A 21,933-nucleotide genomic window follows, 5' to 3' on the forward strand; every position below is an offset into this window, starting at 1 on the left:
ATCCTTGGTAATGGAGATGCTACTTTCATGCCTGAGAGCTGGTGCAGCCCCTCTAAAAGGTGGTTCTATATGATTAGCATTGGAGTGGGCTTACAGAAAGCTCTTCCAATGGATCCTGCTTCTGACTTCACAGCAGAGGCACAGAACTGGTGAGTGCTTAGCCAAGAAAAATCTCTGTCGCTCTAAGACGAGTCCTTCCCCATTGTGCATCATGTAGCTATTCTTTGTAGAGTTGCATGCATTACTAGTAAATCTGGGACAGTCTTCAAAACATTCTTGTGCTAGAGGTGAGAAACAGTAAGAATATTTGAATATGGGTACTCAGGGCTATGTGTTTTCAGACAAATTTATGAGGATGGGGTAGAAGTATTTTGCTCACTGTATGCTGGATGTAGTTCCAGTAAGCCTTTCCTGGGCTGGAGAAAAGCCTACTATAAAGCTAATAACCATTACAAATTAGACTAATTCCTTGCAGTCTGGCTCTGAATGAGAAAGAAATTTCCCTTTCATAGGGATCTTTTTTATCCAGTGGATCTTGCAAATCTGCTCACTCTTTCACTCCTTTCTATTGGATGGGTGTTCCTATGTTAAAGTCATCTTCCTTAACATCTTCTGCTGGTATCCTCATAACAAAAGGTAAAAGTAGAATGATCTTGAAGTCCAGTCTCCAGTTTCAAGACGACCCCTTATTGTGGGACAGAAGCATGCAGTGTGATCCATGGACACTTTTTTTCTAGCACTAAATGTTATTTAGCTCTCTGGTGGATTTAGTGGCACAGTTTTTTAGATTCAAGGGCTGCTAATAACCTGTATAACCAAAAGAATTAAGGCAAATTTTCCTCAAAATGCTTAGCAAACAAACATGGATTTTTTTGTTTGTTTTCATGACGGCTACATTTTACCCTTCATGAAAGTATAAGAAATGAGGCTCAAAGAAGGTTGATTTTCCCCAGCAATATTTAATCTCCTCAGTCCACAAGATGAAGTGAACAGATGTAATCTAATATATTTTAATGGAAAATACTAGCTGAAATTATTAACAATTATCACATCTGAGCAAAAGACAAAATATGTGCCAGTATTTGATCCACTTGTATTAAATATAAATTATAGATTAGCTAAAGATTAGCCTCCAGAAAGGTGTGAAGTTGTTTAATTTGACATGATTTGAAACACAAGCAACACATTCTGATTGGAAGCTAATATCTGAAGTCCAGAAACTAACGCAGAAAAGAGGTTCACGATCAACATCCAGTTGTATTTAACGTTCTGTATGTGCATATGCTAATATTTTTAACCCCCTATTCTGTATTTATCTTTGCAAAGCTCTTCTGTATGTAGCAATATGCAATACACTTTCTTGGAAGGAGGAAAATAAGAATCACACATTGACAGACAAACATAATGACATTCCACACCATTATAACAAAATTCTGTGCCATTATAACCATTTTATTGAGATGGCAACTGATAAATAGTCCATATACAACGTCTATGTGACTTTCCAAGTAGTTTATTTATCCTTTCTTGGTTCATACATGTCCACAAATAAAAATATTTTGTCAACCATTTCATACCTGTTATTTGCCATGGAAGTAATTTAAATGGAATGAACAACCTTGTTCTCAGGAATACTTTAGGAAGTGTAAATCTCCCATGCCACAAAACCCTCCTTAACTATATTTTATTTTTAACATATTTAGTCTTCAATAGTTTCATGTCCTCACAGAGAAAGCATGACTTTTGAGCATTCCACTAGCTGCTTCATGTTCAGCATAGTGAGAATTTTCTCTAGTGTTATGAATGACTGCTTTTAAAGAGCATCAATTTCTTGCCTGAATGAAAATCAGAATCTTGTGCATAATAAGTTTTCTTGTTGTTGTCAATACTCATAATGCTATATTTATGGAAGGGACATTGTTTTGTCATTAATTGTTCTGATTGCTTCAAATCCTTGCATTATCGTGTATCTTTTATATTCTTTTCCACATCTGCAGAAAAATTTAAAGTAGGACTGAAGGAACTTAAAATAAAAATGTGAACAACCATTCACAAGCAGTGTGATCTAACCAAATGAAACAGGTACAGCAGGAGCTTTATTCGGGTGCAGTGAAGAGATGTTTACAGCTTTTCATTTTTGCTTCCTATTGCTGGTTAAACAGTTCCCAGGCACAATCCCAAATTTGTATATACCAGTTGACTTTATGCACTGTTTGAGCACTGTTACTGTGAACTTCCCCTACCTATACATTACATTAAAGAGGATACCACGGGAGGTGGCAATTCTTCCTTCGCCACCTTTCTGCCAATGGAAATCTTCTTGGCATAGGCATAATTCTTGCCAGTTATCAGTGATAACTTCCATGCTGCTTGAACAGTGAAAAGTAGGTTTACTTGACATAGACAATTGTCAGGAGAGGAGCTATTGGTACAGGTCCAAGATCTGTTACCTCATCCCTGCAGGCTACAGAGGCTGACAGCTCCTTTGAGTGGATGGCTCCTCCCTGAACCTCACTCTTTTCTTGTGTCCTAGTTTGATGACATTTATACTGACAGATGTCACAAAAATGGCATTGGAAGATGATTTGGGTTCAAGCTCAATGGACTCCTTGATTTGAACTCAAAAGTTATTGAGGAGAAACACTGCAAACTTTGATGTCATGCGTCTATCCACAGTTGTAACTGACAGCCTATGGAAGTGATATCCATAGATACGACTTGTTTACAAATTTTTCAGAACCTGCCCACTGCCTTGGCTGCTTTCAGATATAAAAATGAACTTTCTGATGCACAAAGTTTCTTAGGATCACAGAATCACAGGACAATTCAGGCTGGAAGAAACCTCAGGAGGTCTCTAGTGTAACCTCGAACACAAATAAGACTCCTCTGTGAGATCAGAACAGGTTACTCAGGATTTCATCCACACTAGTCTTAAGAATCTCAAAGGATGGAGTCTGCACAACATTTTAAATAAACCTTCCACTGGTATTTTCTTAAGAAGTCTAATTTAAAAAATGGGTCATTATTGTATCTTTATGAATGGAAGAGTAGTATAGAGAAAGTGTCTGACAAAATGGACCTGACATCTTTTCCCTATTCTATTGCTCAAAATGTCCATTTCTATTACTATTTCCTTTTGTTTGCTTTCTTCCTGAGCAAGCTTCTCTTTCATTACATACAAAATGCTGCAAAGGGCCATGGCACAAGGCATGTATACACTGGAAAACATCTGGCAGTCTTTCTTTGTTGTGAATGGTAGGGCATCTCCCATGTTGTATGTGTATCACAGTCCCACAATTTCTTTTCAAGTCAGAGTTGAGAATCTTTTTTCTTATGTTGTTTTGCCAATTCCAAAAAAATATTTGGGAAGTAACTGGAACGAGTAACATTCTCAAACAATAGTTTGAGCACTGTGTGTTTTGGCAACCTTCTATTAAAAAAAAATAACATGTCCATGGTATTGCACATTGTTGCATTTGCAGTTTTGACAGCTTTGCAATACAGCAATAGAGAACAAGCACATACTCAATCCATAACTGCTCTCAGTGGGTTATGTTTTCTCTTTTTCCAAAACCAAACCAAGTCCATAAATCCTCATCTGTTTTCTTCTGCTTTTATTCAAGAAACTTCTCTCATCAGTTCAGAATTTACCTAAATTTTCTGCAGATTTCCCTTCTTTCTTTTATAATCTCCTGACTAATTACCTACCTACCTCCTTCCCACTTCTTCAGTCTTCATATACCCAAGGTCCTTTTTTGCAGTGTAGCTGCTTGGTCACTTTTTTCCCCTATTATATATGTGTACTTGACTTTCCTGTAGTACTTCACAGGTGTTGTTATTGAATTTCACATATTGATCTCAGTCTATTTCACCAATTTATCAAGATTATTTTGAATGCTAAATCTGCTCTCTAAAGAGCTTGCATCCCCTTGCAGCTCAATTATTTGCAAAAGTTATAAGAAGATTTTCCAGTATTAATAGTGTTAATGAAAACAGTGATTAGAATGATACATAGTGCTACTTTATGTCACCTTCACCTCACATCATCTTCAATGTGATGCAATCTAGTGATAATTGTCTTAAAAATGGGTCTTTTACCTGCTAAGCATCAGTGTTCAGGTAGAACCAACATGCTGATAATTCCCATTAACTCTTTCAATGCCTGTGGTGATGTCTCCTCCTGCTTTTTTTTCCTGAGAGTACCCATGCCAAAAACACTCCCAAATTTTATGCATATCTTGTCTTGTGCTTTTCCTCTGTTTACTGGAGGAGATGCAGCCAAAAAAGGCAAACTGGTTAGTAATGGAAAAGGTTTTGTCTCAATAAATTATTCGGGATTCTTAATGTTACTCCATTGTCTTTAGGAGCTTATAAATTGATTATTTAATCATTTGCTTCAGTATCATTCTACATAACAAAGGTGTGTTTACTGGTCTTTTATTCCCCAGGTGTTTATTTTTCCTTTTCTTGAAGGCAAAATCAATACTTATCCTTTTTCATACCTTTCAGATTCCATCTATTCTCCATGAAGTCTCGAAGATAATCACTAACAGTTCAAAGATTGCTTTGCTCTACAATAAATTTACTGGAGCCTTGTGGCTTGAATATAGATAACTTTCCTGAATACCAAAGTATTCTCTGATGTGTTCTTATTCTGGTCTGGCCTATGTTCACATCCCTTTGCTGTTACAGCAATCTTGTGAAGCATCTGATCACTACTAAACTTTTTGTGAAAAAGGAAGTGAAAAACACTGGGACATTTCTGCCATTACTATGTCTTCTATTAATAGCTCACTTTCTCCATACAGCTCAAGACATTTCACTTTGCTTTGTCATGTCCTCTGATGTTTTATATATATTGTTTTGTTTGTGCTTCTGTACTACTTTCTTAATCACCCCTAGCAAATTTTTGGACAATCCTTTTTTGATTCCGAAATACTCATAGAGCTCACTGTGGGCTCAAATTAGTCTTCCTGCATTTCCTTTTCTGAACTGTTTGGCTTCAAAATTGTTTGGTTTTGCATAGATTGTAGTCCCAAAAATAATATTCCCCATTATTCCCTTACCCAGGACTTTAACAAACACTGAGTTTATTTAAGTCTGCTTTCGTTTTAGGCTCATTGTCAAGAATTTCCTATTCTTACTCTTGCTTACTGAGAAATCATGAATTCTAAAAAATGAAAGTCACTGTTGCAGGAACTATGGGTTCTGAAAAAGCTGGGATGTTGGGTTTTTTCCAGTGTTCCTGCTGCAGCACCATACTACTGAAAAGGATTAATCTGTCATGGTATTTTTTCATACCAAACAAGAGAAAGAGGATATTCTACAATGTGGTAGTCATCTGAAAAGTGCTAACTTTGCATTATGGAGAATGGTCCAGAAAGGGACTGATAATAAAAATTACAGTCTCTTTACATGGTAGGTTTTTTTGGTGTATGTATTAGGATGAATGTCATTTCACCTCTTAGCGAAATGCAACCATTCCAGAGCAGGCAGAATGCAAAAATACCATATATTTTAAGGTTGAAAGCAGTAGAGCCATTACTTGGAAGCACAAAATTCCTTTTGTAGAAATTGCTATTTGCAACTCGTAGATTATTATCTTTGCATCTGAGAAGGAGTTCAGCTCCTCCTTCTGAAAATGGATATTATTTATTGATAATTCATATTGGAAAATGAGTTTTGCTTTCAAATGTACCACAATTATTCTATGTTGAAAGTGGTGTCATTTCCTCTAAATGTAGAGTAAGAATTCATAACTGAGTCTGTAAATGGGGGGATTATTGCTGCTGGCAGGGAAAGCATGAGCTCCTGGAGAATTTACAGTGCTTCACTCTGGGAATGGAATTGAAGGGTTAAGAGAGGACTGTGCAGGTTATGGCAGTCCATGTGCCTTAGGATCTGACCAGGTTCTCTGTATTCCTATGCTCAAAATGCAGTTATGAGTAAAAGGCATTAATATCGTATCCATGTTATGCATATATATGCAGCCTTGAATGCAGTGAACACAGAATAGTAGAACTCAGGATCCTTAAGGCAGCAAGGAGGGTGTGAGGCAAGCTCACTACCCTAGACTTCAGGAGATCAGCCTTTTATCTCTTCAAGGATCTGCTTAGTAGGGTACCATGGGATAAAGCCCTGGAGGGGAGAGAAACCCAAGAAAACTGGTCAGGACCATGTCCTCCAAGCACTGGAACAATGCAACCCAACAAAGAGGAAGGCAGGCATGAATGCTGGCAGGTATAAGGAGCTTCTGGACATACTTAAAGTTAAAAAGAAAGTCTACAGCAAGGACAGGTACCCTGGGAGGAGTACAAAGAAATTGAGCAGCCAGGAATCAGGTTAGGAAAGCTAAAGCCCATATAGAATTAAACCTGGCCAAGGACATCAAGGGTAACAAGAAAATGCTTCTTCAGGTATGTCAGTGATGAAAGGAAGATTAGGGAAATGTAGGCTCTCTCCAGGAGGAGATGATGATACAGAGCTAGGGATCTATTGGTAGCATAGTTAATGTTTTAAAGGTCTAATAGTCCAAACTAACACAAAGAATCTTCATCAATAGTATACTAAGCATTTTTATACTAAATCTTCTTAGTATCTCCACCTTGTTCAGCATTTTTTGCTCACCCTTTCAATGTCCCTCTGAGTCCAAAGCTGACCCTTCAATACTTCTGAAGAAGAATGGAGAAGGGAGGTCTAAACAAGTAATCAGCCTCCTGAAGTCTTGGTCAGATAGAGAGTAATGTTCATGATATGGTTTTCTTCCTTGGTCGTGCATTTGCTTGGATTTATTTTTCTATGTTTTCTTTACAGACATTTTTTATATGTTGTTTATTTTAATTGTTTCCAGATTATTCAGTTTTTCTCTTTGCTTTTTTCTTTACATATGTTGTCACAATACTTATGAGGCCGTACTTGTACAGTGACTGCTTCTTGACCATTGTCATTGGTATTTGCAGTCTTGGACCTCAGATCATCCTTCCAGTTTTTGCTCTACAGTTGTAATTTTTTCAATCCACATAGAACAGCTACATGTTATTAAAACAAAGCTAAAGCAAATTCTGACATTAGTTACCTCACTCCTAGACAATTGTTATCCATGGCTAAGCCATGCTAAGAACAGCCCTGGCAGGATCTCAGACCCAGCACTGAAAGGGCAATAAAAGGTTGGTGGTCCTATGTCAATCATAGCCAAATTTTGTTTACTGGACTCCTCTCTATCTTAACGAAGGCAATGTGATGTGACTATACTCCTAGCTTGACCCAGTTAAGTGTTGTTAAATGAATCTGTGTCACCATTTCTGTTCTTTTATGTCTTAAATGTGATTCACCATTTATGTTTGGTCTAATAGCCTTTCTATTCCCCAATTTCCTCAGTTTAAAATGCAAATAAAGTTATTTCCTGGACTGTCGTTTGTGAAGTAATTTAATAGCCCTGGAGGATATGTGTCTTATTAACTACTAATATAACCAAATTGCTAGTACAGGGCAAGTTCTAAAATAAGTTTGTTACCTCTGTTTTAGACAACTTAATTATTTGGTGTGGTATTTAGAGGCATTAATATAACCTTTCCCTTTCCAGCAGTTATTTGTGTTTAAGGTACCAAGAGAACTAATGAAGCTCTGGGAGATGTAGCATACATTACAGCTGACTGATTTTATTTGGGAGTTCTGAAACAGGTAATAATAACAGAGCAAGTCTGTTGAATCACTTTGTCATACTGTATTAATTTATCTTGGGTAATGGAACTGCAAATTGTGGTATATGCTATAATTTTTTTTGGCAGCTATAAAATGCATTTTCTCTAAATATTCAGCAAAGAAAAGATGAGAAACTTTAAATCTTCATCTACTGTAGAATTAGTTATTACTTCTCATCTTGCCTTTGGCCATGAAAATCAGCTAAGAGTCAGATGGGCACTATTATATTGCTACAGCATATATTTTGGCTGAAATGTTTCTTGTACCTTTCCATGGTGCTGTGTGAACTGTTATGCAGACAAGCTACTGGTAAACACAAGGTTAATGAGCTGTGATGGGATCAAGCAATTCTACCCTAATATACCAGTAAGAAAATCAGAATTAAGGGAAGGAAAAGAACAAGAGAAACCATGAGCAAGCAGAACAGAGGACAGTACAGGCTCATTGAGAGTCCTCTGTGCCTAGGGAGGACCGTGTAAAACAACTCTGTCTGTGGTGACTGTTTTCTTGTGTGTTTTGTACACGGAGAAGGGGCCCTGTGACCTGATCCATGTTCTGGGTGGAGAGGTCCATCTGGGAATATCTAATTGAGAGTGTTTCACTCTGTATTAATTTCTGCATCTGTTTTCCTTCTGATCACTGATAAACCCAGAAGGAAGGATTTCCATGTAAATAGCTGGAGGGCTAATTTTAACAGTGTAAGTGCAGAGGACATTCCAGATGCTGCAAGCTCAATTCAGGTTGTAGATAAAGCCTTTTTATTGCTTAAAAGCTTCAGCAGAGGAAACCCATTAGAGCTGTGAAACAATTTACAGCCAGTATGCTATTGGACTGGGAGAAAAAATGACTGATTTTATTCATTAAGGCAACCATAAGAAATGTTGTCATGTTCTCTGCTGAAAAAGACAACTCCCTGACCTCTAATGCTTCCAAATTAGAGTCTGACTTATAAGATATATCGTTGTACGTACTTATATTATTTAGTATATGCATGTTTACAAAATACAAGTTTGCTGTTATATCTATAGTAATTGTTGGTCTAAATTGTTGTATGAAGTGATTCTGTTCAATATGGCACCTCCACAAGTACAGCAACCTTTCTGATAACAAACATCAACATTTTTAATGAAAGTAGCAATGAGAAAACAACATAAGAGGATATACATCTAACATCTCCCTTATGAGGACTAACATCTCCCTTATGAGGAAAGGCTGAGGGAGCTGGGTCTCTTTAGCTTGGAGAAAAGGAGATTGAGGGGTGACCTCATCAATGTTTACAAATACGTAAAGGATGAGTGTCAGGGAGATGGAGTTAAGCTTTTTTCAGTGATGACCAGTGATAGGACAAGGAGTAATGTATGCAAATTGGAGCATAGGAGGTTCAAGGTGAATATCAGAAATTTATTTTTTTTTACTGTGAGAGTGACAGAGCACTGGAACAGGCTGCCCAGAGAAGTTGTGGAGTCTCCTTCACTGGAGACATTCGAAACCTGCCTGGATGCGTTCCTGTGTGATGTGCTGTAGGTGACCCTGCCGTGGCAGGGGGGTTGGACTAGATGATCTTTTGAGGTCCCTTCCAACCCCTAGGATTCTATGATTCTATGATGATTGTATGATTTAAGAAAATGCATGAAATCATACATGGAAAACCACCACCTCTCTAGCTATAAACACTGGCTGAAACACTGTGCCCTCCTTCCATCTCTTCCCAGCCTTCCCTGATTATGAAGGCAGTACTACTGATTCATTAGAAGAGAAGGGCTTAACCTCTAGTTTCAGACTGGTAGTTTGTTCAAAGGAAGCGCTCAGCTAGTGTTCCTTACACTGATGTTTAATGAGCTGAAATGTCTATAATCTGAGGACAGAAAGGTACCAAAGGTACCTGTAATGTTACATGAGTTATTAGCCACTTTTAACTACTGGATTTGGTACACTGGAGTAGAATCAATGAGGGTAACATACACTTAGCAATATGGCATCTATATGAGAAACAATCCTTAAATATAATTGGTAATAAAAGAGCTAAGAATGTCTTTTAATATGTTAACACAGTCTTAACACCAATTTGGTGAATGATGTAATAATTAAGAAGTCAGAGGTTAGAATATTATTAGCAGCCATATGTGTGGATATGGCAACCCCCTCAAAAGTTTTACTGCTTGCAGAAGACCTATAAATGCTGACTCAGGGTGAGATGGAAATACCATGTCATGTCATAGGCATTTTTAAAGGATGTTTTCTATTTAGTTATTTACTTTGTGCAGCAATAGAACTAGAAATTTTAGCACATGCTGCAGTTTTTGGCAGCAACAAAATGCATTTCTAAAATATTCACTGAAAGAGAATGAGAAACCCTGATTCCTCATTTACTGAGGAGTTTGTTATCACTTCTCATCTTCCCTTTGGCCATGAAAATAATCCAAGAATAAGATGGCTATTTTTCTGTTTACTGCTTCATATATTTCTACCATAATTCTTATACAAATAAAATGTATCCTGTGATGGGTTATACAAAGCTCATATCAATCAACACAGTTAATAAGAAGCAGTAATTCACTGTATCAGTGAGTGGCATCAGACTGAGAGGGGGACTCTAAAATAGGAAAACATTGCACAGCTGGAAAGAAATTAGATAACAGTCTCTAAATCTTGGGAAGAGCATCTGGTTAATAGGAGTGTCTCTTGGAGGCTGGTTTCTCATGTGTTTTTACTTTCTGGGTGGTGGATCAACTCTTTGGGGCTACTAGCCCAACTGGAGACAGTGCCAAGTTTGTTTTCAGTTCTAACAATTTGCTGTGTGATTTAAAATTTTCTGCTGCCATCTCTCCAAGGAAGTTGATATAAGCAGAGAAATTGTTATGGGAGAAGTTAAACTGATGTAACTCTTGTAGGTCAACTTGCATATGGAACTGTGATGTCTTAGCAAGCCATGTGGTATCTGTATGTGCAAGGGTAATTAAAAAGCATCTAGCAAACCTCTGTTACACCATCTACATCCATGCAGGTGGTACATTCACTCCTCAAAAGCAGCCAGTTACACCCCAGACTACCTCTGAAACCAGGATTACTGACAATTCTTCATTAAAACCAGAATGCAGAAGAAGGTTTACTGCTGCCTGTTGAACTCACCATACAGATTTTAACTGAGGAAATAATAAACTTCTCTGCATTCATGATTTCTCTTGACCTTCCTAATTTCTGTCTGGACAGCATTTAGGACAGAACTAAATGAAGCTTCCTAGACATCAGGCTGAATTTTCTCTTGTGCCACCAGGGGAATCCTTCTGGTTTAGCAGGTCAAAAATTAATGCCCTAGATTGGAAAAACTTGTCACAGAATCAAGAAACCAAGTTCCTTGCCAATGTTGTTAGCTAGTAAAGATGGCTAATAAAAGCAAGTACAGCAGCATTAATAGCTTCCCCAAACTACAGTTTGAGTGCACTCTTCTGAGACAATCTTGGTTCTTGTCAGGCTGGAACAGAAGGCTTAATAAGGGGGAACATACTGCAAAAATAATCCACTTGACTTTCAGTAAGCCACTAAAGCAGTCAGCCATAAATGAACGTTTTTGGAAATGGTGTAATATTTATAGTAACACACCATACATTTAAGTAGCAGAGGAATATTAAAACACACTCAGTCATAAGAGTGTTGATGCAGAAATTAAATTAGGCTTAACTAAATTATCTCCTCCTATGATTTTTACATGACTCCCCATGATTGCTTCTTTTGTACAAGGAATTTTTCTCAGTCTCAGGGTTGTATGAACACACCTACCTAAACAAAACTTCCCAAAGACCATTAAGGAGTGATACAACATAATCTCACAATTACGTTGAATGCATTTCCTAGTTCTGTGAACACAGAAATATCCTGAATATGTAATACCTAAAAGCTTATCATCCATGTAATCTGGTTTGTGAAGATTTGCAGGTTTAGGAGTTCTTTTTGAGTGCCAGGTCGATATCACCTTTAGGAAAAATAAGAAAAGGAATTTCAGAATCTCTTGATGAAGGCAAATTAATTCAAAAGTTTCTTCTGTTGCAGCCTACAGTTTTCTGCTGTTGCACTCTACTTTGTGATAGGGTTTTTTGTTCTTTTGTTTCTACCCTAAATGTAGTCATGGTCACTTTGTACTCATTTGTTATCCTTCTGTTCTGCTAAAGCATGTCATCATAGCCTTTGTTAGACTGAGCTAAACAGAGTTGAGCTAAATCTCCTTTTCCCTTGTCATCCTAGTGACCATGTTCTGCAATGGTTCAAACTAGTTTGAATGTGTCTTTCTTAAGCATGGCTGATTACAATTATACTGAGAATCCAGATTTCTCATTTTAATTTAGTTTCCCTAATTAAAATTTAACTGGCTCAATAGATCTAATCTTCTACACAGTAATAATGTGGAGTCCTTCAACATTTGGAAAACCCAACCTGAGAAAAAGATCTGAAAGACAACTCCAGCAATTGTCTCTCCCTGATCTCTCTAAATGGTGTCACTTTGAGTACTCAGTTCCCAAAACCCTGAATTGTTGTATTTATTAAAATATTTATATAATCAATCCATGACTAACTTATTAATAAAGTGTTTAGTTTTAAATATATTGTCTTCTGGATAAATAATGGAATTATCAGTTTGTTAATAACACCATATCTTAGATCCTGGATTCTGCAAATTAAAAAAAAATCTTTTATAATGATCTTAACTAGCTGATTTACTGTCTTAAAATCAAACCAGTGCATTCTCACATAACACACTGACACCGTGGAATCAAAGCCTTTGACTTTTTCTGACCTGAAACAGGATGGTGTCTCTTGGTCAATTTAACTTTAATGTTATTGCACCATGGGGAGTCAGCTGAATGGTCAGCTGAAGGTTTAACTCTTGTTCTGTAGAGATTGATATATTTAAAATCTTGACTGGGGTGGACAGACTTCATGAAAATGGGGAAAAAGGGAGCTGGACGAGTGTGCTATAGAGAAGAGGAGAATAGAGGTTTTTGGCCTAGCAAGGTGTTTGCTTTCTGACTGTTGATCCAGTACTTGGGAGCTCTTAACATTGGAGGCAGATGTTGCTGAGTGCCACTCCTGCTCACTTAGTACTGTGCCTTTGCATGCCTGAGTGCAATACCTCTTTCCTGAGTGTGCCAGACCCCAGATGGTGCTTGCATCTTAACAGGTAGGACAAGGAATGACTGTGCTTGCACTGGGACAGTCAGCTTGGTGTGTTCCTTGCTGGACAAAGGTGAGAGAAGGTGCAGGCTCGTGTTGTGCTTGCCAGGGGACACAAGAATTAGTTATGTGCAAGGAGTGGATTTTGGAGTATCAGGTCTGAATTAGGGAAAATAAAGAGGCATTCCCAGCAGCAAGGTGTGGTTGTGTCCAGTTTCTAGACATGGGGCAGTCCTGAGCTCCAAGCTGTCCAAGCTCTGAGCAAATAGTTAATAAATTATTATTTAATCGATATTTATTAGGTTTTTTGTTTGTTTGTTTGTTTTGTGTTGGTTGGTTGGTTGGTTGGTTGTTTTTTTCCCTTGGTACTGGTACTCCCAGCTATTAGACCATGTTATATTACATTCATGTTTCCTTAATGTCACCAGCTTTTTTACCAGAATTGATAAGTATTTTTCACTACAGTTCAAGTAAACTAGCTTCTTCTAGTTTCTTCTCAAACCCTCATTTTGGAGAAGTAGTTCTTTTTCCAAGATAAATTTTCTTTATTTTTCCTACTTTCCTGCTGTAATTTAGGAAGAGCTTTACTCTGTTGTAGGAAAAACAGGTCAAAACTGCCCAAACAGACTGTATAGCCCATATTTCCTCTTTTGAGTTTGAAAGAAATTCTGTTTCACTCCCCTTTTCAGTTTTGTAAAACTGAAGAAGCAAAGTGGAGATGGGAAATTTAGGTTATGCAGTTGTCAGGTAAAAGTCACATGCTGCTGCTTCCTCCAAGCAGATGGCACAACAACTCATGTGGGTACAGAGACTTAAAGGAAGCTTTGCAATGTTCTGAAGTCCTGGAAGAATTATGCCTATAACTTGCTCTCCCTGCTTCTTTCACTGAAGATGTAGCCACAATGATATGCAGGTAAGGAACAATTTTGCTTCAGACAAACTTAAATGGCCTGCCTGAAGTCTGACTTGGAGTGTGACTTGATGTGCCTACTTTGACCTGGTCAAAACTGAAAGCAGGCTTACCTAAGGAGATAATGAACAGGGTGATGTGGAACTGAAAAGGACTCTTCTGTCTTCTAGTGGAAATGAAGACACACAGCTGGTCAAAAAGCTAAAATGGTATAAAATCAGCAAAGGGCTTTCCAAGTTGCCACACAACAGTCTTTCAGGAAAGACATCAGACTCAAAATGGATGGGGAAAATCCTCTGTGTTCAATGGATCCACATTTGGTGAAAAATGGTATGTTTAACACAGTGGAAGCCACCTTGCTCTGACCTTACTATTCATACTGTGTTTTTTAAAGTTAATAAGCATGTTTTGTAGTGAGTCACAATCCAAGACAGAAAAAACGAGAGACTGGGAACCTCTGTTTTCCAAAGTGATGGTGTGAAAGACTTGACCATTTATTGGGAAGTGCCAGCCAACCTGGAAGACCTTGATCCAGGGCAGTGGAACAGTCACTGCCATGGGAAGGTGGCTCACAGGGGTAGTGGTGTGCCCCAGGACAGGAGGACTTCTGCTATGGTAACTTCTTAGCCACATGCCTGCCACATGCTCCCTGAGAGGAATAACATATACAGGACTTACAGCTTCAGCATTACAGCCACATAGGAGATCTTTCTGCACAGGGACTAAGATTCTGCAGGATTGTAAGTGTATATCCTTGAAGTCTGTTTGCTGTGACACTTAAAAAATTAAATAGGTTTAGAAACTTCCTTTTCCTGTTCCCCTTCCCTTGTGAAGATCCAAGTACTGTATCCTTTTTCAGGAAGGAGCAGTAAATCTGAACTCCCTCTGCTGCCTGTGTGTAGCAGTCTGTTTGTTTCCAAGGACTGACATATTAATAAACTATTAAAGCAGTTTCCAAAGGACAGTAATGGAATGATTGTTTGGTAAATGCCTATAATTAAAGTATATTCCTCTGTGCATGTCAACATTTTATTTTATCACTTAATTACAAAATCAAGTGGTAGATTTTTGCTACTTTAATCCATAGACACGCTTACCCTTTTTGCTGCATTTACATACAAGAACATTCTTGTTTGAAAGAAGCTTATGCTTTTTCAGTCTGTGTAAGTGAACAGTCTATATTACACATTGCTATCTTCAAAAATTTAGCAAAAAGATATCATGCTGTCACTCTCCTTTACTGTTCTAGTAGTACAAATAGAGTGACTTGACTAAATTGCAAGAAAGAATATAATTCTATAACCTTAATGGTAACAGAATAGAGATAAACTACAGTTCTCTTTAAAGTGGAAAACACTAATTATTAAAGGTAAACATTTTTTTTCTTATGATACATTACTAGAGAGGCTTTTTTCATTCTTGCTCTTTACTAGAAAAAAAGCAAATATTAGAACTTTAGAAGTGTGCACATGTGTAAGTATTGAATTCAGTGGTCTACAAATAAGACTCTCTTCTACAAGGAAACAAAAAATAATGTTTTAAGTCAATCTCAAAACCAGTTTTTCTAGACTGATGATTTTTCAGTTAAATTCATAATGGCTGGGTAATTATACGTTACCTAACACTGATTTATAATCTTCATAAAAGTCTTAATGAAAATATGATAAACTTAATTAGAATGCACCCTATTATTACGCATGTAAGTTTGTTATGCCTTCTAGTAATTTTGCCTTTTGAATAATTTACTGTTTCCACTACACTTTTTATGTTAAAGCAGCACTATAAAAAATATTCTGTGTAAACTGGTCAAACAATTTATGGTTGCAAATCCTGATTTAAAAAAATAGATACTATTTTATACTGTTTCCAAAAAAAATGTGAGTATGTTTATACTGATGGCAGATGATGAGACTGGTAAAGTGCTATCCTTGGCTTCCCAGATTGCATTAAGCTAGAATTGCCTTGGACAGCCTGCTCTGCTGGTCTTCTTTTTCTCTTGCTTCTGCCTAAGAAAGAGCAGGGATGTTTACCTCTCTTCTCCTTACCACCCCCATAAGGATGTTTCTCTGTCCTTTTATCTGTTTTTTGTCATCTAGAATTCTTAACTGCATTGTGGGAAATCCTACTTGTCAGACTGCACAGGCAGTAGCCTATGCTGGGCAATTTTCAGTCAAAAAAGGCTGCTGATGTGTCTTTTAGCAGGGCTTTTCGTGGATTGGTAGTCCTGCTAGGAAAGGTTTCCTAAATGCAGCAGAGCACCACAACTTCTCTACTGGTCTACAAGATATGGATGCTGAGGAGAAAGTTGTCATGACTTCCTACAAAATACAGAATATCAACATGAAATAGGAGAATGTAACTGCATTTATCTCATAATGCCTTTGTTTCCTAATTCTCTCAAGCATGAGCAAAACCACCATTATTTACACATCTTTTTCTTAGTCTTGTTGTTTGCCATCATGCTGTTTAAATAGTTATGTTGATATTCTACCTTTGAAAATATGGAAAACTAACACATTTAGTACTGCAGCATTGTCTCTGCTCTCTCCATCTTTGGATATTTTAGAAATGTTAAAAGCTCATGTGACTGAAATTCCTCAGTATCTTATTCATCAATAACAGACAGATTTTTTTCAAGTCACAAAAAGGGTAGCCAAGACCTCTACCGACAAGTAGTCAAATTAGAACAATAGAATCACAAAATCATTCAAGATCATTGAGTCCAATAGGTGGGTCACCTAGTCATAGAAGGAGATCAAGATGGTCAAGGAGAACCTGCCTTTCAGGAATCAATGCTGGTTGGGCCTGATATCACCATTGTCCTGCACTTGCCATGTGAGCACACCCAAGATGAACTGCTCCATAATTGTCCCCGGTACTAAGGTCAGGCTGACAGGCTTGCCCTTTTTGTAGATGGGTGTCACACTGGCAAGCCTCTAACCATCTGGCACCTCCCCTGTTGACCAGGACTGCAGATAAATGATGGAGAGAGGCTTAGCAAGGTCCTCTGCCAACTCCCTCAGCACCCTTGGGTGTGTCCCATTCAGCCCCATAGACTAATAAGTACTCAGGTGGCATAACAGGCTTCCTCCTGGATCACAGGGAGTTATTGTTGTTCTCCATCCTTATCAGGAGGCTGAATGCCCTGAGGATAACGGGTCTGACAATTAAACACTGAGGCAAAGGCTGCATTCAGTACCTCAGCCTTTTCCTCATCCTTAATAGCAACCTTTCCCCCTGCATCCAATAAAGGGTGGACATTCTCCTTGACTATCCTTTTGTTGTTAATGTCTTTGTAAAAACCTTTTTTGTTATCCCTCACAGCAGTGGTCAGGTTGAGTTCTAGTTGTGCTTTTCCCTTTTCTGATGTTCTCTCTGCATGACCTAGCTAGATCCCTGTACTATTCTTGAGCTGCCTGCCCCTTTTTCCAAAGGTGATAGACTCTCCTTTCTTTCCTGAGACCCAGAAAAAGCTCCCTGTTCAGCCAGGCCAGTCATCTTCCCTGACAGCTTGTTTTACAACATATGGGGACAGCTGGCCCCTACACCTCTAAGACTTTCTTCTTGAAGAACATCCATCCTTTCTGGGTTTCTTTGCCCTTCAGGACTGTGTCCCAAGGGACACTCCCAGCAGGAGTCCTGAACAGTCTGAAATCTGGCCTCTGGAAATCCATGGAAGCATTTTTACTGATCCCTCTCCCTACTTCATCAAGAATTTAGAATTCTGTCATTTTATGGTCACGAAGCCCAAGATGGCCTCTAACCACCATATCATGCACCAGTCATTTCCTGTTTGTAAACAGTAGGACTAGCGAGGCACCTCCCCTATTAGGCTCATTTACCAGCTGTGTCAGGAAGTTATTTTACACACACTTCAGGAACCTCCTAAGTTGTTTCTTCTCTGCTGTGTTGTATTACCAACAGATGTCTCTAAATTGAAGTCCCCCATGAGAAGAATCACAGAATCACAGAATCCTAGAGATTGGAAGGGACCTCAGAAGATCATCTAGTCCAACTCCCCTGCCAGAGCAGGGTCACCTACAGCACATCACACAGGAACTTGTCCAGGCGGGTTTTGAATGTCTCCAGCGAAGGAGACTCCACAACCTCTCTGGGCAGCCTGTTCCAGTGCTCTGTCACTCTCATAGTAAAGAAGTTCTTCCTGATATTCACATGGAATCTCCTATGCTCCAGTTTGCACCCATTGCCCCTTGTCCTATCACTGGTCATCACGGAAAAAAAGAAGGGCTGGGGATTTTGAGACTTCTTCCAGCTGCCTGTAGAATGGCTCATCAGCCTGCTTATCCTGGTTGGGTGGTCTGTAACACACTCTCCAAAGGTTGTCTACCTTGTTGGCCTTCCCCCTAATCCTTACCCAAAAGCACTTGACCTTACCATCACATTTGTCCAGTTCTACACAATCAAAACACTCCCTAATATACAGTGCCACTCCACCACCTCACCTTCCCTGCCTATCACTTCTGAGGAGCTTATAGTCATTAATTGCAGTATGTCAGTCATTGCAATCATCCCACCATGTTTCTGTTATGGCAATTATGTTATAGCTGTCCTGCTGCACAATGGCTTTTAGCTCCTCCTGTTTGTTGCCCATGGTGCTTGCATTGCTATATATCCACTGGAGCTGGGCTGTAGATGCACTTAAGCTGGGCCTTTTTAGCACCAGCTTGCTGTGCATGGGCTCCTCTCTGGTCAGCCCAGTCCTGTCCCCTTCCCTCTACGAGTCTAAATTAAAGACCTTTCTATGAGCCCTGACAATTCATGCACAAGAATCCTTTTTCCCCTTTGGGAAAGCTGAACCATATCTGTTGCCAGTAGACCTCCCTGTGTTCAAAAACCCTAAACTTCTGTTGGTAGCACCAGCCCCTGAGCCTTGTGTTAATCATGTGTTTTCCTGTTTCTTTCAGTACATATAGTAATAAATAGAAACAGTGCTATTAGAAATGCAATTTTATTGTCCAGTGTAGGCAGTCAGATACGGATCCCCAAAACAATGCCATTTAAAATGCAAAAATAATACTTACATTGTTTCATTTTCATTTTTTATGACAGTTTATGTGAAAATATTATATAAAAAGATCTTCATTTTTGTAAAGCAAACTTATTAAAATTATTTTTGGAGCAAATTCTTAGGTATTATATAAAATACAGATATTATTTCCATATTTTGCAATTAAAATTTAAAAAACACTGTGTAATACATAAAATAGTATTTTATACAATATCCATGCAACATTGTAATACACAACCATACAAAATGTCTGTCATAAATGCAGATATCTGAGAGTTGAGACATAAAGTTCTCCAAAGGCTTTAGGAATGAGCTTCATGACAATTAAAAATCAAATGGAGTTTCAGGAATTTTAGAGTAAGAATCAAGAAAAAAACATTTTCAAGCCAGTATTTTATAATAGTTTATGGGGACTGCAAGCTTGCAATACTAGCCCTAGAAGAAATGTGAACTCAGGAATGAGCAGGATAAGAAATGTAAGGGTATGTGGCAGAATAGAGTATCCTTGAGGTCAAAGACCTTTTCAGTATAAACAGGGATAGTAAGAAAAGGAGGAAGCTATAAAAGAAATATACAAACCTGACATAAAAATAAGGGAGGCAAAGAGAATAGACCTTCACAGACATACTAATTGTGTCTGCAGACACACGGCAGGCTGTAGAGAACCTGCAGGCAAACTAACACTTTGCATTTCATAAGGATGCTTCTTTCCTAGACTGGGTGTGTGTGGTTTGTGTGTGTGTCATGTGCTAGTAAAACTCAGGCTGGAGCAGCTGGCGAGTGTGGGGACCTGGGTCCAGGCAGTGGGACCAGGCAGGTGGAGGGCCTGTGCAGGTTTTCATGGGATCTACAAACCTCTTTGTGCATGTGTGTGACTCCAGAGTACAATACGTGTGTCTTCACTAGAGTGTTAGCTGTGACAGGGCTTTCACAACCTCCCTGGCAACCTATTCCAATGCCTTACTACCCTCACGGTGAAGAATCTCTTCTGGATGTCTCATTTAAATCTCCCCTCTTTCAGTTTAAAACCACTACCTTTTGTCCTATCACTACCCTCTCTGGAGAAAAGTCCCTCCCCAGCTTCCCTGTAGCCCCTTCAGGTTCTGGAAGGCTCTTCCAGAGCTTTCTCTTATCCAGGCTGAATAGCCCCAACTCCCTCAGCCTGTCTTCACAGCAGATGTCCTCCAGCCTTTTGACCATCTTCCTGACCCTTCCCTGGACCCTTCCCAAGAGCTCCATGTCCTTCCTGTGCTGAGGGCTCCACAGCTGCTCACAGTACTGCATGTGCAGTCTGACCAGAGCAGAGCAGCAGAATCACATCCCTGGCCCTGCTGGCCACACTTCTTTTGATGCAGCCTAGGATGATGTTGGCCCTCTGGACTCCAGCACACACTGGCAGCTCATGTCGAGCTTCTCATCTATTATCACTCCCAAGTCCTATAATATAAATAGCTGGGCATAGTCAAGGTAGACTCTTATTTCACAAACCTCTTATTTCAATTATTGCATTTGTTGTTACAAGAAGCTGTGGAAGCCAGAGGTAAAAATGGATTGAAAGACAGATAAGACAAATTGTGAAAGGCAGTTCCCTCAGTAGCTTTAAATGTGATGGCCAGATGTAATGTCCATCTCATGATGGAATCTCAGCACCCATTGCTGGAAGCTGTGAAGCTATGCTTGGATCACATGATTCCTACTCTTCCTATTACAATATTTCCCAAAACATCTATTAGCAGACTACTATTAGATGCAAGGCTGGCCTAGTTTGGCAATTTTTATGGCCTTATATTACTGAAGCCTGTTCAAGTTGGGAATTCTGATTTAATCTTTACTCGCCCTGAGCATTGCTATAAAAGCATCAAATATAATCCTCCAGTACTAAGAACAGATGTGTCCTCCAGGTCTTTTGCCAGAGAAAAATGTTTACCTGGTTTGTGACAGACGGTGTTTAAACTTGTTCATTTACCATGTGCTGTGTCTAATTGTTGAATATATTCCTCTAAAGGCTGTGATTTAGAAGAAAAGAGAAAGGCTACCTTTTCCCTTTGCAGGTGGAGTCCTCTCAGGGTAAAAGATGAGAGCCCTTTTCTGAGCAGCTGGATATGGAGTCAGCAGAGGGAGCTGGCAGAGACAAAGACACACACAGAAGGATGGTGGTGGGAGCCAGACTGGGAGGTTACTGAAAAGTGAGATAAACCAAAACACAGCCAGATCTGTGATGGAAAGTAGGTTTTTTTACCCCCATGGACCACAGGAAGATGTATTGTATGAAGTCACTGAAATTTGCTGGTCTGAGAGCAAAGCTGATCTATAAAGCACATAGAACTAGGGGAATTTAGTTGTTTGGGTTTTTTTCTCACTCAGCAGATTAGATTTTTTCTTTTTAAAATGTTATTTTTTTTCTAATTTGACATGAAAGAAAATGCATCTTTTGAAATTCAGGTTTGGTAGGGGACCTAGGAGTGTTCACTTTCAGACTAACTTGTAAAAAACTCATCTCAAATCTTTGGTTCTGTTGGAGTCCTGTCACTGGTCCAGTGTAATTTGGGTACTATAGAAAAAGCTTTGTTGAAATATGTGAACCTTGACCATAGTGAGTATAGCATTTATTAAATTTGCTGTTGTTTGAACTATTATTTTTTTTTAAATCTGGCTTGAGTTTCATCCATAGCACAAGCTTTTTATGGTAACTGACCATTCAAACTGCATTACAGTTAAATAACGAATGACAGACTTTTGGCATAATACTGTTTAGTTCAGGTTTGTGGGTAAATTCCAGCTTAACATGGCTACTTGGAATCAAATTGTTTTCCTATTTGCAGTCTTAATTTGTGGCAAGGATGAGCCTAGAAGACAAGAAATATATCCCTCATGGTTAGCTGCAGACAGGAAAAATAACTCTAGAAAGATAATTTTGGAAAAAGAAGAGAAAGCTAATATGTTTGTGCAGGGGTTAAATGCTGCCTGCTCTTACAGCAAATCATTCTCCTACTAGGGAGCTAGTTTAGTTTTGGGAATTTTTCTTTGATTAGCCTGCATGTATATGAAATGTAGTGAGAGTCAGTCAAGTAAGTCTCACAGCAGGAAGGAAAGAGGTATGAGAGAGAACAGCAGATACCGACAACAG

Source organism: Chaetura pelagica, unplaced genomic scaffold (assembly GCF_000747805.2).
Source record: "Chaetura pelagica isolate M959 unplaced genomic scaffold, ChaPel_1.0 scaffold314, whole genome shotgun sequence".
NCBI lineage: Eukaryota > Metazoa > Chordata > Aves > Apodiformes > Apodidae > Chaetura > Chaetura pelagica.